Source organism: Schistocerca piceifrons, chromosome 8 (genome assembly GCF_021461385.2).
Source record: "Schistocerca piceifrons isolate TAMUIC-IGC-003096 chromosome 8, iqSchPice1.1, whole genome shotgun sequence".
NCBI classification, from domain to species: domain Eukaryota; kingdom Metazoa; phylum Arthropoda; class Insecta; order Orthoptera; family Acrididae; genus Schistocerca; species Schistocerca piceifrons.
Genome location: NC_060145.1, coordinates 406,956,757 through 406,969,619, shown reverse-complemented (window position 1 = coordinate 406,969,619; position 12,863 = coordinate 406,956,757).

Below are 12,863 nucleotides of genomic sequence, written 5' to 3'. Positions count from 1 at the left end.
TCGATGTAGATACTAATGGTAGAATATCTGATGGTACAGTTTTTTAATAAATGTAAACTATCCGAATGTTTGGAGATTAGCACTTTGAATTTACCATTTTCTCGAACTTTAATGGATAGAACTGCTCAGACATCTTACTTTATTGTTGCTGATGACACATTTTCTTGTTTGTGCAACTAGGTGTTAGCTGTCTGAATAACCATAATTGCATGTTCGAAGTACTCAACCAACAGTACGAAATATGAACTCCAGTGTACCGGAACCGAACAAACATTTATTAACGAATAAACACAGAAAAACGTACTTGGTTGGACCTGAGAATAGATAGCACACACAGAAAGAAACAGACACTCAGCGCCTCTGGCTGGAGCGCGAACTATTTGACAGCTCACGTAAACACAGCGGCCAACGATAACTGATCATCTTGTCCGCTACATCAGCCCCCTCGCGAGAAGCGAAGCGTCATCAAAAAATCTTCGTGCGAAGTGCACTCGACATCTGAAGTGTATTCTGCGTTCAAGAAGCGAATCTGCTTTGGGTGGATGCGATTGTGCTTGAGGCTGGACGCGCGGGATTAGCCGAGCGGTAGCCGGCATAGTAGCTCAGCGTGTTCGGTCAGAGGGTTAGGTGCCCTCTGTAATAAAAAAAACTGAGTTACTCGATCAACAACGAACTTAAACGGATGTCTTACGACGTCCGCCCCGAGCAGATTCAACGAACTAAAGCGAACAAAATGGGATTAAAAAAAAAAAAGCGGTCTAAAGCGCTGCAGTCATGTACTGTGCGGCTGGTCCCGGCGGAGGTTCGAGTCCTCCCTCGGGCATGGGTGTATGTGTTTGTCCTTAGGATAATTTAGGTTAAGTAGTATGTAAGCTTAGGGACTGATGACATTAGCAGTTAAGTCCCATAAGATTTCACACACATTTGAACATTTTTTTTTGCTTGAGGGTGGGGCTGAGCCAGTACTGTGGTAACTATGTTGGTTGCACTTCTGGAAACATAAGCTGATTTGACTCTGTCAGTCGAGAAAGTGATAGTTTTGCCGTTCATTAGAATGTCCAGAGTTCGTGCTGGCCTTTTGGCAATACAGTGCAGGCTTCTGTGAGGATGATTTGACACTGTCTGCCATAACGTGACATATGTGCATGTTTGTAAGTCACAATGAACATAGGTTGGTATAGTAAAATGTCTAGATGTTTAACGAGGGCGAATGCGAGCAATATGTTCCTTCGGGCAACCAGTGAAGTCTGTCTGGTCCTGGTCAGGAAGCTGCACAGAGAGCCCTAGTCCTTCGCTGTACATGAGCTCTGCTGACGAAGAATACAAGTCCGAAACTTCCCAGCAGATTAAAACTGTGTGCCGGACAGAGACTCGAACTCAGGACCTTTGCCTTTTCAAGGACCAGTTCTCGACCGACTGAGGTGCCCGAGCACGACTCACGACCCGTCCACACAGCTTCAATTCTGCGAGTACCTCGTCTCCTACCATCCAGACTTCACCGAAGCTCTTCTGTGGACCTTGCAGAAAAATGGTTCAAATGGCTCTGAGCACTATGGGACTTAACATCTGTGGTCATCAGTCCCCCAGAACTTAGAACTACTTAAACCTAACTAACCTAAGGAGATCACACACATCCATGCCCGAGGCAGGATTCGAACCTGCGACCGTAGCAGCCGCGCGGTTCCGGACTGCGCGCCTAGAACCGCTAGACCACCGCGGCCGGCGACCTTGCAGAACTAGCACTCCTGGAAGAAAGGACACTGCAGAGACATGACTTCCCCACAGCCTGGGGGATGTTTCCAGAATGAGACTTTCACTCTGCAGCAGAGTGTGCGCTGATACGAAACTTCCCGGCAGATTAAAACTGTATGCCGGACCGAGAGTCGAACTCGGGACATTTGCCTTTTTGTGGGCAAGTGCTTTACCGACTGAGCTACCCAAGCACAACGCACGACCCGTTCCCACGACTTCAATTCTACCAGTACCCTGTCTCCTACCATCCAGACTCCACCGAAGCTCTTCAGTGGACCTTGCAGAACTAGCACTCCTGGAAGAAAGAATACTGCAGAGACATGACTTAGCCACCGTCTGCGGGATGTAGCCAGAGTAAGATCTTCACTCTGCAGTGTAGTGTGCGCTGTTGTGAAGTTTGGAAGTTAAGAGATGAGGTACTCCCAGAAATGAAGCTGTGGGGACGGGTTGTGAGTTGTGCTTAGATAGCTCGGTCGGTAGAGCACTTGTCCTCGAAAGGCAGAGGTCCTGATTTCGAGTCTCGGTCCAATACACAGTTTTAATCTGTTAGGAAGTTTCATATCAGCTTACACTCCGCCGTAGTGTGAAAATCTCATTCTGGAATGCAAGTCAGGTTTATAGGTGTTGCAAAGAGCAAGCAGGACCATGGATAAAACTTTTGTCAAACTAGTGTCATGTCACATCATCGCAGCCTTCAAGGAATGGTGCCAACATTCAATCGTGCCATTGTTCACTGGATAGCTTGTTGTCTTATGATGAATAGTGACACAGAAGCTGCTAAGCTGAATAAATAGCTCTTATTCGAAGTGTCACCCTCGGTCTGTGGTGATGTGCACCGGACAACCGAAATGTTTACTCCAATTCGACACAAAGGCGTAGCTAGAGTTTCTGCCGAAACTTTGTTGACTGCTATTTCCTCTGACTACCGAGTGTGACGATCGATTGCAGCTAACAAATAGTGCTGACTAATTGACGGAGCTAGCGGACCTACACATGCATAAATCGTGTCTATGCATCTGGAAAATCTCCCAGTGGTGCATGCACATGGTGCGATATCTTGCTGTGATGACAAAGAATGCACTCGCGAGTCCACTCGTGGTAATCCTTTTGCATGACAGGCTGTACAAAACGTTTTGAAACCAGGCACACCGATGTAACACCAGGGTGTCACAGGTTGTGCAGCCTGTCAAAAGGACATCTGCAGAACGTGGGTGGCAAGATAGTTCGGGCCCTTTCTCTAGAAATATCGTAATACAACTTCACGTCTGCACCAGAAACGTCAACGAGTTGCAACTATAGTGTTGTTGATGCATCTTTCAGTACATTCTGTAGTTCCTGGTCGGATTCTTGTGCCTCTACAAGTTGTGCAAAATCAATAGCATCTGTTACACTGCGATCTGGAGGCAGAGAGTCTGCTACCACCTTAACAATGCCTGAAATATGACGGATGTCAGTGCTGAATTGGACAATGGACTCTAAACGATTTTACTAATGTGGTGAACCTCTGTTGTTCTGTCTAAAAGCGCAATCAGCTTGTGATCGGTGAAACTTGTGAATTTTCTGGCTTCCAACTAGGACCAAAAGTACGTGGTAGATTCATAAACAGCAAACATTCACAATCGTAAGCACACCATTTTTGCTGCGAAGGTGAAAGCTTATGTGAAAAGAAGGCGAGTGGTCACCCAACACCATCGAGTAGCTGTTGGAATGCTTCACTGACAGCAATCTGACTAGCATCTACCACCAAAGCAACAGGTGTGTCCAACGCAAAGTGCGCCAGGAGCGCGACATTTGCTATCCTTCGCTTCACTGCTTCAAAGGAATGGCTCATCGTGCCTATTTGTTAGACTGGAGAATTTCCATTAGTTTTCGGTCCAGAAAGTGTTGCAGTCAGTGGTTCTTGCAACTCGATCGAGTGGGGCAGATGATGCCAGAAAAAATCAAACATTCCCGGGAAACGATGTAGTTCCCTGGCGGCTTTGGGCCACGAAAGCTTCATTATGACTTTTACTTTCTTAGGAAACGGTAGTGACCCTGCTGATGAAATCAGATGTTGCAAGAAGATAATCTGTGGTTAGCCAAGCATATACCCAGCAGTGTTCAATATCGCATGGTGTTTCTCGAAATGTTGATCTACAGAGAGATGAGGTTGTCACCTAGGCAGGCAAAACAGAATGACAATCCTTACAGCAGCGAGTCAATAAACCTTTGTCAAGACTGTGCAGGGAAATAGCCAAATGGCATGATAATGGCTGTTTTCAGGAGGTCCTCACTTGCCACAGCAATTTGTGTAAAGGCCTTTGCGCAGTGTGGCACACTACACACAGTCAAACCATACAGAGCATAGTTATAATCTCTTAACATGGGTACTGGTTATCTATCTTGCATGGTCCTTGCATTAAGTACATGATAATCACCACACAGACTGCAAGTGCCACATTTCTTGCATGTTAGGTGTAGAGGCGATGACAACGGACTGCTAGAAGAGTGAATAATACATTCTTTCGGCACAGAATTGAATTCCACCGTTGCTGTCAGGAGTGAATCGCCTATATCTACACAAACCTAGTGGACCATTGGTTTGTTTTAATGTAATGGGCGGTATTGTGACATACCTGTCTTGAAGTGCCTGGAGGTAGCACTATAGCTGGAAACTGCTCCAGTAGCTCGGCCGTTCTAATAAGTGGCATGCTGACTTTATATTTATAGACTCAGCTGTCATTAAATACCATGCCTTGGACATAAAATTTATCAGGAAGTATTCGCCGTTGAATCTTAAGAGGCATCTCGCCTGCCACCACAATTAGCACATTCGTAGGTGTCGATCGCTTAGCTCCAAGACAGATACAAATGGGTCTGAACTGTAGAGCGTCTAGACTAGCTAGACGCTGTGTATAGCTGCAGTGTGCCGGAATCTAGCAATTGCAGACCCTGTGACACTGTTGACGAATCCCACATTCATCATATTGGCAGTAGATCACAATGCGCCAGGAAGTTTGCCCCAGTTAGGGGTTCTGTAACGTCAACGATGGTGAAATTACAGGGATGGCACAGCGTAAGCCCAACTCAATTAAGTGTGTGGCATAAGTCGCTGCGAATGAATTGTTTGCTGTGGAGAGGCAGAGCAAAGTCGGTGGCTGGCAGGTGTACAGTAAGGCACAAGTCTGAACCAGTGTACACGAGAAATTTTTCCCCGTTCTTCCGAGCGCTGATGAAGAGACGCTGAGACTGCAATTGGCAATTGGATGCGCCTCTGTCTGACTGCTGTTGGCATTTGGCTAAGCACTAGGTGATGTGTACTTGTGCAGCTGATCTCCAAACTTTCTGTGATATCGACAAACATAAGGGGGCTGCTCTGCGCCCCTCAGAGGCAAGGAGTTCGGGATGAACGACTACGCATCTTTTACAATAGCATCCCCTGTTGTTACTAGAGTTGCGACAGGACAACGGCCTACTCATCTGTTTAGTCAGGGCGTCGATCTGATCAGCAGGGCAATTGTAAGCTGTGTGTGTCACCGCTAATGGTGAAGCACTGTTGCATGGCACTCTCACTGCATTGATAGATGCCAGCCTAACTGTGTCTTGCATAGTTCTATTGCCCAGGTCCATGACGGTGTCTAAAGACACTTATATCGGAGACGATATTATAGCTTTCACTTGGGCTGTAGGACGGCTACTCCACTGCATACGTAGTAAGATATCAGGTACAGTGCCACTGCCGACTTTATAAGCGCCTGAGATATTGTGACGGTATTGTGTCACCGATATCTTCTTGGACATTATCTGGGTCTTGAGTTTATCTTAGAAGGTGCAGTTATTCCATTTTTTACTTTAGCCATGTAATGATGATCGAGCTGACTAAGACAGCTTTGGTTGAATCCATAGTTATTCTGCGAGAATGGAAACTTGTTTCTACCTGTGCAAACCAGAATACAAAATTATGAGAGTAGTGTGGAGGCAATCACACAGCGAGTCACTATACTGGGGGTACTTCAGTGGCTTCTGTGTTTTACATTCGTAAAAATTCTTTATTCACTCTTCCTGCTTCTTCTGGTTACATAGACTGAAAACATAGGGTGAGGTCATGCAGATGTTCAATGTGGGTGCAACTAGATGTTAGCAGCCTGAACAACTATAAACTCACATTCGAAATACTTAGCCAATTGTACGGAATATAAACGCCAATGTAACATGAACAAATAAACGTTTACTAACAAATGAACATGGAAAAAGCTAGTTGATTGGACCTGAGAATATTGTTCACGGCATGTAGGATGGTGGCCCTATTTTCAGCTGTTCTGCGCATCCCCCACCACTAACTGCTAGCAGCCATTAAGATTTATGCTCTTTCTGAGCGGATGGCCTCGAGTTACAAATTAGACTGCAAGAATCCTTCTCCCACATTCTGCACTGTTGCCATATTTCGCGACGCTAAAGTTTCATTCACAGAGCGAACGAATTATTCATTCAGATGTCGATGTTACTTTCTTGCAACAGAGTAGCTGTGAACGTGTATCTGTAAACGTTTCAGTGTGATTTCCAATTTAATATGTCAGATGATGGCAATAATCGCGAAGTCCCTCACAGGCAACTTTATTACGTGCCTATGGAGTATCGTCTTAGTTAAGCGACTGGATTCGTGATTTCCTGTCAGGAAGGTCACAATAAGCAGTAATCGACGGAAAATCATCGACTAAAACAGAAGTCATATCTGGCATTTGAAAGGAAGTGTTATAGATTATCCTCTGTTTCTGATCTAAGAACGATTTAGGAGACAATCTGAGCAGCCCCCTTAGACTGTTTGCAGATGATTCTGTGCTTTACCATCTTATACAGTCAGCAGATGATTAAAACAAATTACAAAAGGACCTAGACAAGATATCTATATGATGAGAAAAGTGGCAATTGACTCTAAATAATGAAAAGTCTGAAGTCATCCACATGCGTACGAAAAGGAATCCGCTAAATTTCGGTTTACAGGACAAAATGCACAAATCTAAAGGCTGTAAATTCAACTAAATTCTTAGAGATTACAATTACGAATAACTTAAGTTGCAATGATCACATGGATAACATTGTGTGGAAAGCAAATCTCTGATTTATTGATAGAACACTTAGATAATGCAACAGCTGTCCTAAAGAAACTACTTGTACCACGTTTTTCTGCCACCTTCTGGAGTATTGCTGTCCAGTGTGGGATCAACAGCAGATAGGATTGCCCTAAAATGGACAGCTCGTTTTGTATTATAGCGAATTAGGGGAGAGCATACCACCGATCCGATACGCAAACTGGAGTGGCAGTCGTTGAAACAAAGGCGTTTTTCGTTTTGGCAGGATCTTCTCATGAAAATTCAGTCGCCAACTTTCTCCTCAGAGTGTGAAAATACTTTTTTGGCGCTCACCTACATAGGGAGGAATTATCGTCACAAGAAAATAAGAGAAATTGGAGCTCACACGGGAAGATTAAAGTGTTAGTATTTCCCGCGCGCTACTAGAGAGTGGAACAGTAGAGAAATAGCTTGAAAGAGGTTCGATGAACACACTGACGGGTACTTACTTGTGAACTGCAGGGTAATCATGTCAGTGCGGATGTAGATGTAGATGGTTCACAAGCAGTCGAAGACGTTTGTGTGCCGCCTTTATAACTTTTTCAAATGTGAATCTGAAAGTGATACTTCTATTTTTGACATTTTGAAAACTCAAGAACGAACTGCAGAAGCACGTGTCATTAAGATAAATCTAGAGAGAATAGTGAAGAAAAGTGTCAGAACTGTAGAAACCGCAGGAAAATTTGTTTTCGTGTCGCCTGGAAACCATCGAAATCGCAAGAAACCTTTAACACAAATAGATGGCTTTGACAAAGTGTTCCGTGTTTGAAATGTATATAAGATGGGAATACCTAACATCACAACAACTTGTTACAATTATGCCTAAGTAAATTGGCTTCAAAGGTGGCACTTCGTCAATGCAAAGAATTTTAAAAGACACTGGTTTCAAATATGTTAATAAGAGAGATTTTAATTGAAAGAAGTGACATAGAAGCAGCACTAGCCACGATAGAAGAGGAGGTGGTAGTTCTACCGTGTATTATCTTGATGAAACATGGGTGAATCAGTATCATTCCATGAACACCTGCTGGCAATTGAGTGATGGTACTGGCGATTTTAAAGTTCCCATAGGAAAAGGTTCTCAGACACTTATTCTGGCTCTTCTTCTGATTTGGTTCCTGAAAGTAAACCCGCATTTAGGTGCAAGAAAAACAGTAGTGGCTGCCATTCGAAAATGAACGCTGTCACTTTCAAGAAGTGGTTCACTGAACAATTCTTACCATGAACCCTCTGCCAGGCACTTAAATATGATTTGCAAAGTATCCATGTAGATGTAGACCCTACTTCGAAGTCGGTCATTGTAATTACCATGCCAGTTATCGTTCAGCTGGTGCAGAGAAATGACCAAGTACGAGCACTAGGAAAGGGGATATAGTGGTCTGGCTGAAAAATAAAAATATGCCGGACAATATGAGCCAGACTTGTGCTGAACTCCTACAGCTCATTAATTTATAAAAGTCACGAGATGGAATGTACAAACTTGACTTCCTTGTATATGTCACACAGTTTTGCATTTATCCACATTTATTGTCAGTACAATCCGAGAGAATTCATTTTCTCACAGGTTACGTGCTACGTGAAAAAAAAAAAAAAAACATTGAAGATAACAGAAACTGAAACCCTTGCACATGAAGCAATAGACAGCATCTCCTTTCAGATGGCCACACAGTGTGTAGCACGCTGGAAAGTTTCAGAAATAAGACGTTGACAGGGAGGTGAAGATGGATAAAAGCCTTGAGCCTATCATACTAAATTTACAATCAGATTGTTCGGTCTCGGATAGCAGATGCTATAATGATGTAGACGTTGAAACAAAGTGAAGTAAAGATTTTCTTTGATGTTAAAGACCCATGGTTTAAAAACGTTTTTGTTAAAATATCAACTGCATACATTATATACGAGAATTTCGTAGCTTTTATTCATTGGGAATATGTAGCCATGAAGTATTCAGACTATAAAGTTCAACACATTGCCCAAGGAGTAGCTAAGCTTTTGTTGTATGCTTTAATTAGTCACGAAAATGCGGCTGGATAAATTCATCAAAGACTCCAATATATGATAACATACTGGCGATTTTTACGATAATATTTTACACTAGTCTTTCCTACCAATAATTCATTTTTACACATAGTGAATCACATCGAGTTGCAGTGAAACATGCAGACACGCGCATTATGCATATTTAAAAAGTTATATGGAATAGAAGCAGTTGTCAAACAAATATAATGATTTCGGTTTGATTTTCAAGTTTATTTTGTTGTGTATTACATTTTTATTATAATATAGTCCAAATCGCAATAAATTGTAATTACTGCAACCATTTTCGATGATGTTGTCATTAGACAATAGGTGCTTTGAAAAAAATTGTACTTGTCGTCTTCACAAAGTTGCATTAGCTGTTCTCGCCTACCGACCAAGCCCCTACCACGTCGTAGTGGAGAAGCGAGGCAACTGTCCTCCAATTGAAGCAGTTGATCGCCGCCATTTGCAGGGATGAATCCTTGTAGTGGGGTTGTGATTTGAAGTACATTAGACGCAACAAGAGCATATTGAAGCACAAATTAAACACGTTTGTTTAAAAAAATACTGAGTATTCGAATCTATTTTAAAAGTATACTTAAATGAATCAGGTTTCCTAATTTCCGAAATACATCTGCATAGGGACACGAAATTTAAGAATGTAAGGCTCTTTCCAGACAAGGTGGAACGAGTTTACATCGAGTTATTTGCATTAGATAATTACATGAAACTTTTAAAGTAGCAGACAGTACGATTATATTTGCCCCTAACTCTTTTTCCATTGCAATATTTGTGGAAAGTCCATCACAAGTAACAGCTAACACACTGACATTTACATCAGACAACATTGTAATCGTAATCTCCAATAACATGTCACTGTGAGTAGCGTTAATAAGCGAGATTACTTTATCGTTTACTAAGTTCTTAGCTTTTAGTTCTTCTAAAATATTTGCTAATTTGCAAATCTACTGCGTCTGTCTTTTGCACATTTTGTTCACTGTATTTAACTTAGTCTTATATTGCCCAATTTCTCCTTTCTTCAATTTTTTCGAACTTTTCCTTCAACTTACTTGGACTTGATGGAAATGAATAATTGTGGTCTCCAGTGTAACCAGAAACGTGCACATCAACACACACGTTTTCTGCCGTCTCAGTATTTCTTGGTTTTGGCGGTTTCCTTGCCTTGGTAATCTGGAAAAGGAACGTTCAAAATTATACACACTGACAGTATTTCCACACTATTTAACTTAGGCCCATGTTGCACGATTTCCAGGACACTATACCTTTTTCAAATGAGTTGCAAATCAAAACACTGTCGGCATAGCATCGTCCTTCAGTCGACGTCTATTTACATAATTTTCCATGTAACAATTCTCATCAAAATGAAGAGAGCACAGCAAATGATTTGCTGTCGGTTGGAAGTTCTCTCTCTGAGTAGCAGCTATCCAATTCCGATTTATAAAATCATTTGTAAGGGGAAACCTAAACAAAAGAAACCACTCATGTGTTATTATTTCTCCATGAAAATACTATATAAAAGTAATAGAAAGTAACAAACAACCAGAAATGACTGACCTGTGAAATGTAATATTGTTTCCGTCTTCGTCTTTGCTTCCGTTCTTACTGTTACATAAAAGCAGCACATGAACGAACCATCTTTACGCACTGTTTCCCTGCAAATGGCGGCTTGTATCACGTTCAATGTGAGGACGCGACACTAGCGCCAATGCGCGGTCTAGTTTTTATTTAGTAAGTCTATGCTACCGACACAGGAAACGTTAGCGACAGCCCTGGACATTTGCACAAGCCCCGCCCATTTACCCCTCTCCACACCTCCCCCCCCCTCTCCACGCACCAACCATGAGAGCATCAACATGATCTTTGGTAGTCCTCGTCGCTGTCGTGATTTTGTTCGTCGCTTTTTGTTTTACCGCAGTTGTTCATACTAGCAGTGTTGTGCTGTTAGTACTTCTTAGCAGTTTGTGTAATGCTGTCAAAATGAAAAATAGATATGCACTCTCAATAAAGTTATCATACACAGGGTACCTAATCTTGACTGTTGTGGCCAACTACTGTCAAAACTGATATCTAACAGACATTAAAGTACGATAAGATGTGTTGGAATGACACTGACGAAATTATGTGCATATGTTTAACAATAGGCAGCTCTAAAGCTCTCAAACACTGAAGAAGAACTCAAAGTAATCTTGTGTCTGCTATAAGCAAGCAGTCATAAGAGTTCACAAGTAAAAATTCACCCATTACACAGGCAAATATTAATGAAGAATGTCACTGTATAAATATCTGACTGCTTGCATTACGCATTTCTACATTATCCCACTCTATATTCTTTAGTCTTAATGAGTTAATCAGAAACAAACCAAGACATCGCCTTTGCCTTGTTTATGCACAACATTGACTTTAGACAATCGAGATAATGGACAGCATCCTTGGTGATACTACCAATTTCCCAACAGAATTTCTTACACTACCCAATATGACGGAAATTTGCGCTCACAGCAGTTAACAAATATCAGATTTTTTGATGTAGTGTAGATGAAAGCTCATGAAATAAAAAAGATGGGGTGGATACCATTTTTTTTTCTTATTGATGATTTTTCAACTCGCATATTAATGAACATATTTCTATTTCTTTTCACAATGGTATCATAAAAACAGTATTTCGTACTAACTACTGATTTTCTCCCTTGTTATGACTGGCATATCTGTGATACGAACAACTTTGATGTTGGAACATGCGGCAGACCATGGGCGGAGCTTAGGATATGGATTGGTGTGGAGGGGGGGGGGGGGGTGATTGGGCGGGGCGTTTTCACCATCTGGGGCTGTCGCTAACGTTACGTTACCGACACTACACAGACAATTGCTGTGGAGCAGTGGACACAACCTCAAGATTTCTTTCATGTAGACTGCTGTGTCGTCCGAACAAGGCAAAATCTGGGCAAAAGTACCACAGGCGCAAAGATGCACAGGCACAAAGATGATAGTTGGTGCCAGTGACACAGAGACTCGCCACTTGCGCGGGTTCCACGAGCGCCGTGGGCGGCGCTGAGGATGAAAATACCGACTCCGCCTCGGCCAATTGCCGGCCAAGTACAATCCGTCGATGACCGGGTGACAACAGACAGAAGCCTGCTCGGAAGAGAGAACAGCAGCGCTCTCCCACTTCATTATAGATCATTGTCCAGGGCTGATTTAGACTGGGAACTCTTAAAAGTGAACAGACATTTGTTGTAAACTACATTTGCTATGTACTGTGCTATACACTTAGCCATTGAGGGCCTTTCTTGTGTTATATTACATGCAGTATTGCAGACTTCGCTATTAGACAAGTCACAAAGATAAGTAAACCTTTTTAACTCATTTGAGTGGCTTTGTTGCTAATTTTTCTGGAGTCTTGTAGAACTTTCGTTCTCCTATCCTGTTGCCTGACCCTGGGGCATAGTTGTGTAAAAGCGGCAGGGAGAAATTGTCTTAGCGGTGCACTGCACCAGAAGCCATTTCACGAACTCACAAACTCAGCCTACTGTTACAGCAGTGGCAACTCAGCCTCCGCAGCAGTAGCAATGAGGCTTTTACAGAACAGGCGACGAGGGTTTACAAAATAGACGACGGATCGAAATCCGTTTTAAGATGTATTATTCCCTGAAAGATTTGAATGTATAATGCGATGTACTGAGGCCAAATGAAATTGATTGTTGTCCGCATGTTACGGTACGTCACATAAATGGACATTTGGAGAAAGGTAAAAGAAGTTTTTGTTATGTGACATGTGAACCATAAATTATGCAAATACTAAGTATGTCTGCGAGATGTGTAACAAATAGTAAAGAATATAAATTATTATCATCAAATATCGATGTAATTAACAACGAACCGCTTTTGGTATAATCTCTGTGTAACATAGGTCATAAAGATCAGAGACATTGCTTTGATTGAACTCTCCCTCCTGTTTTTGTTTCG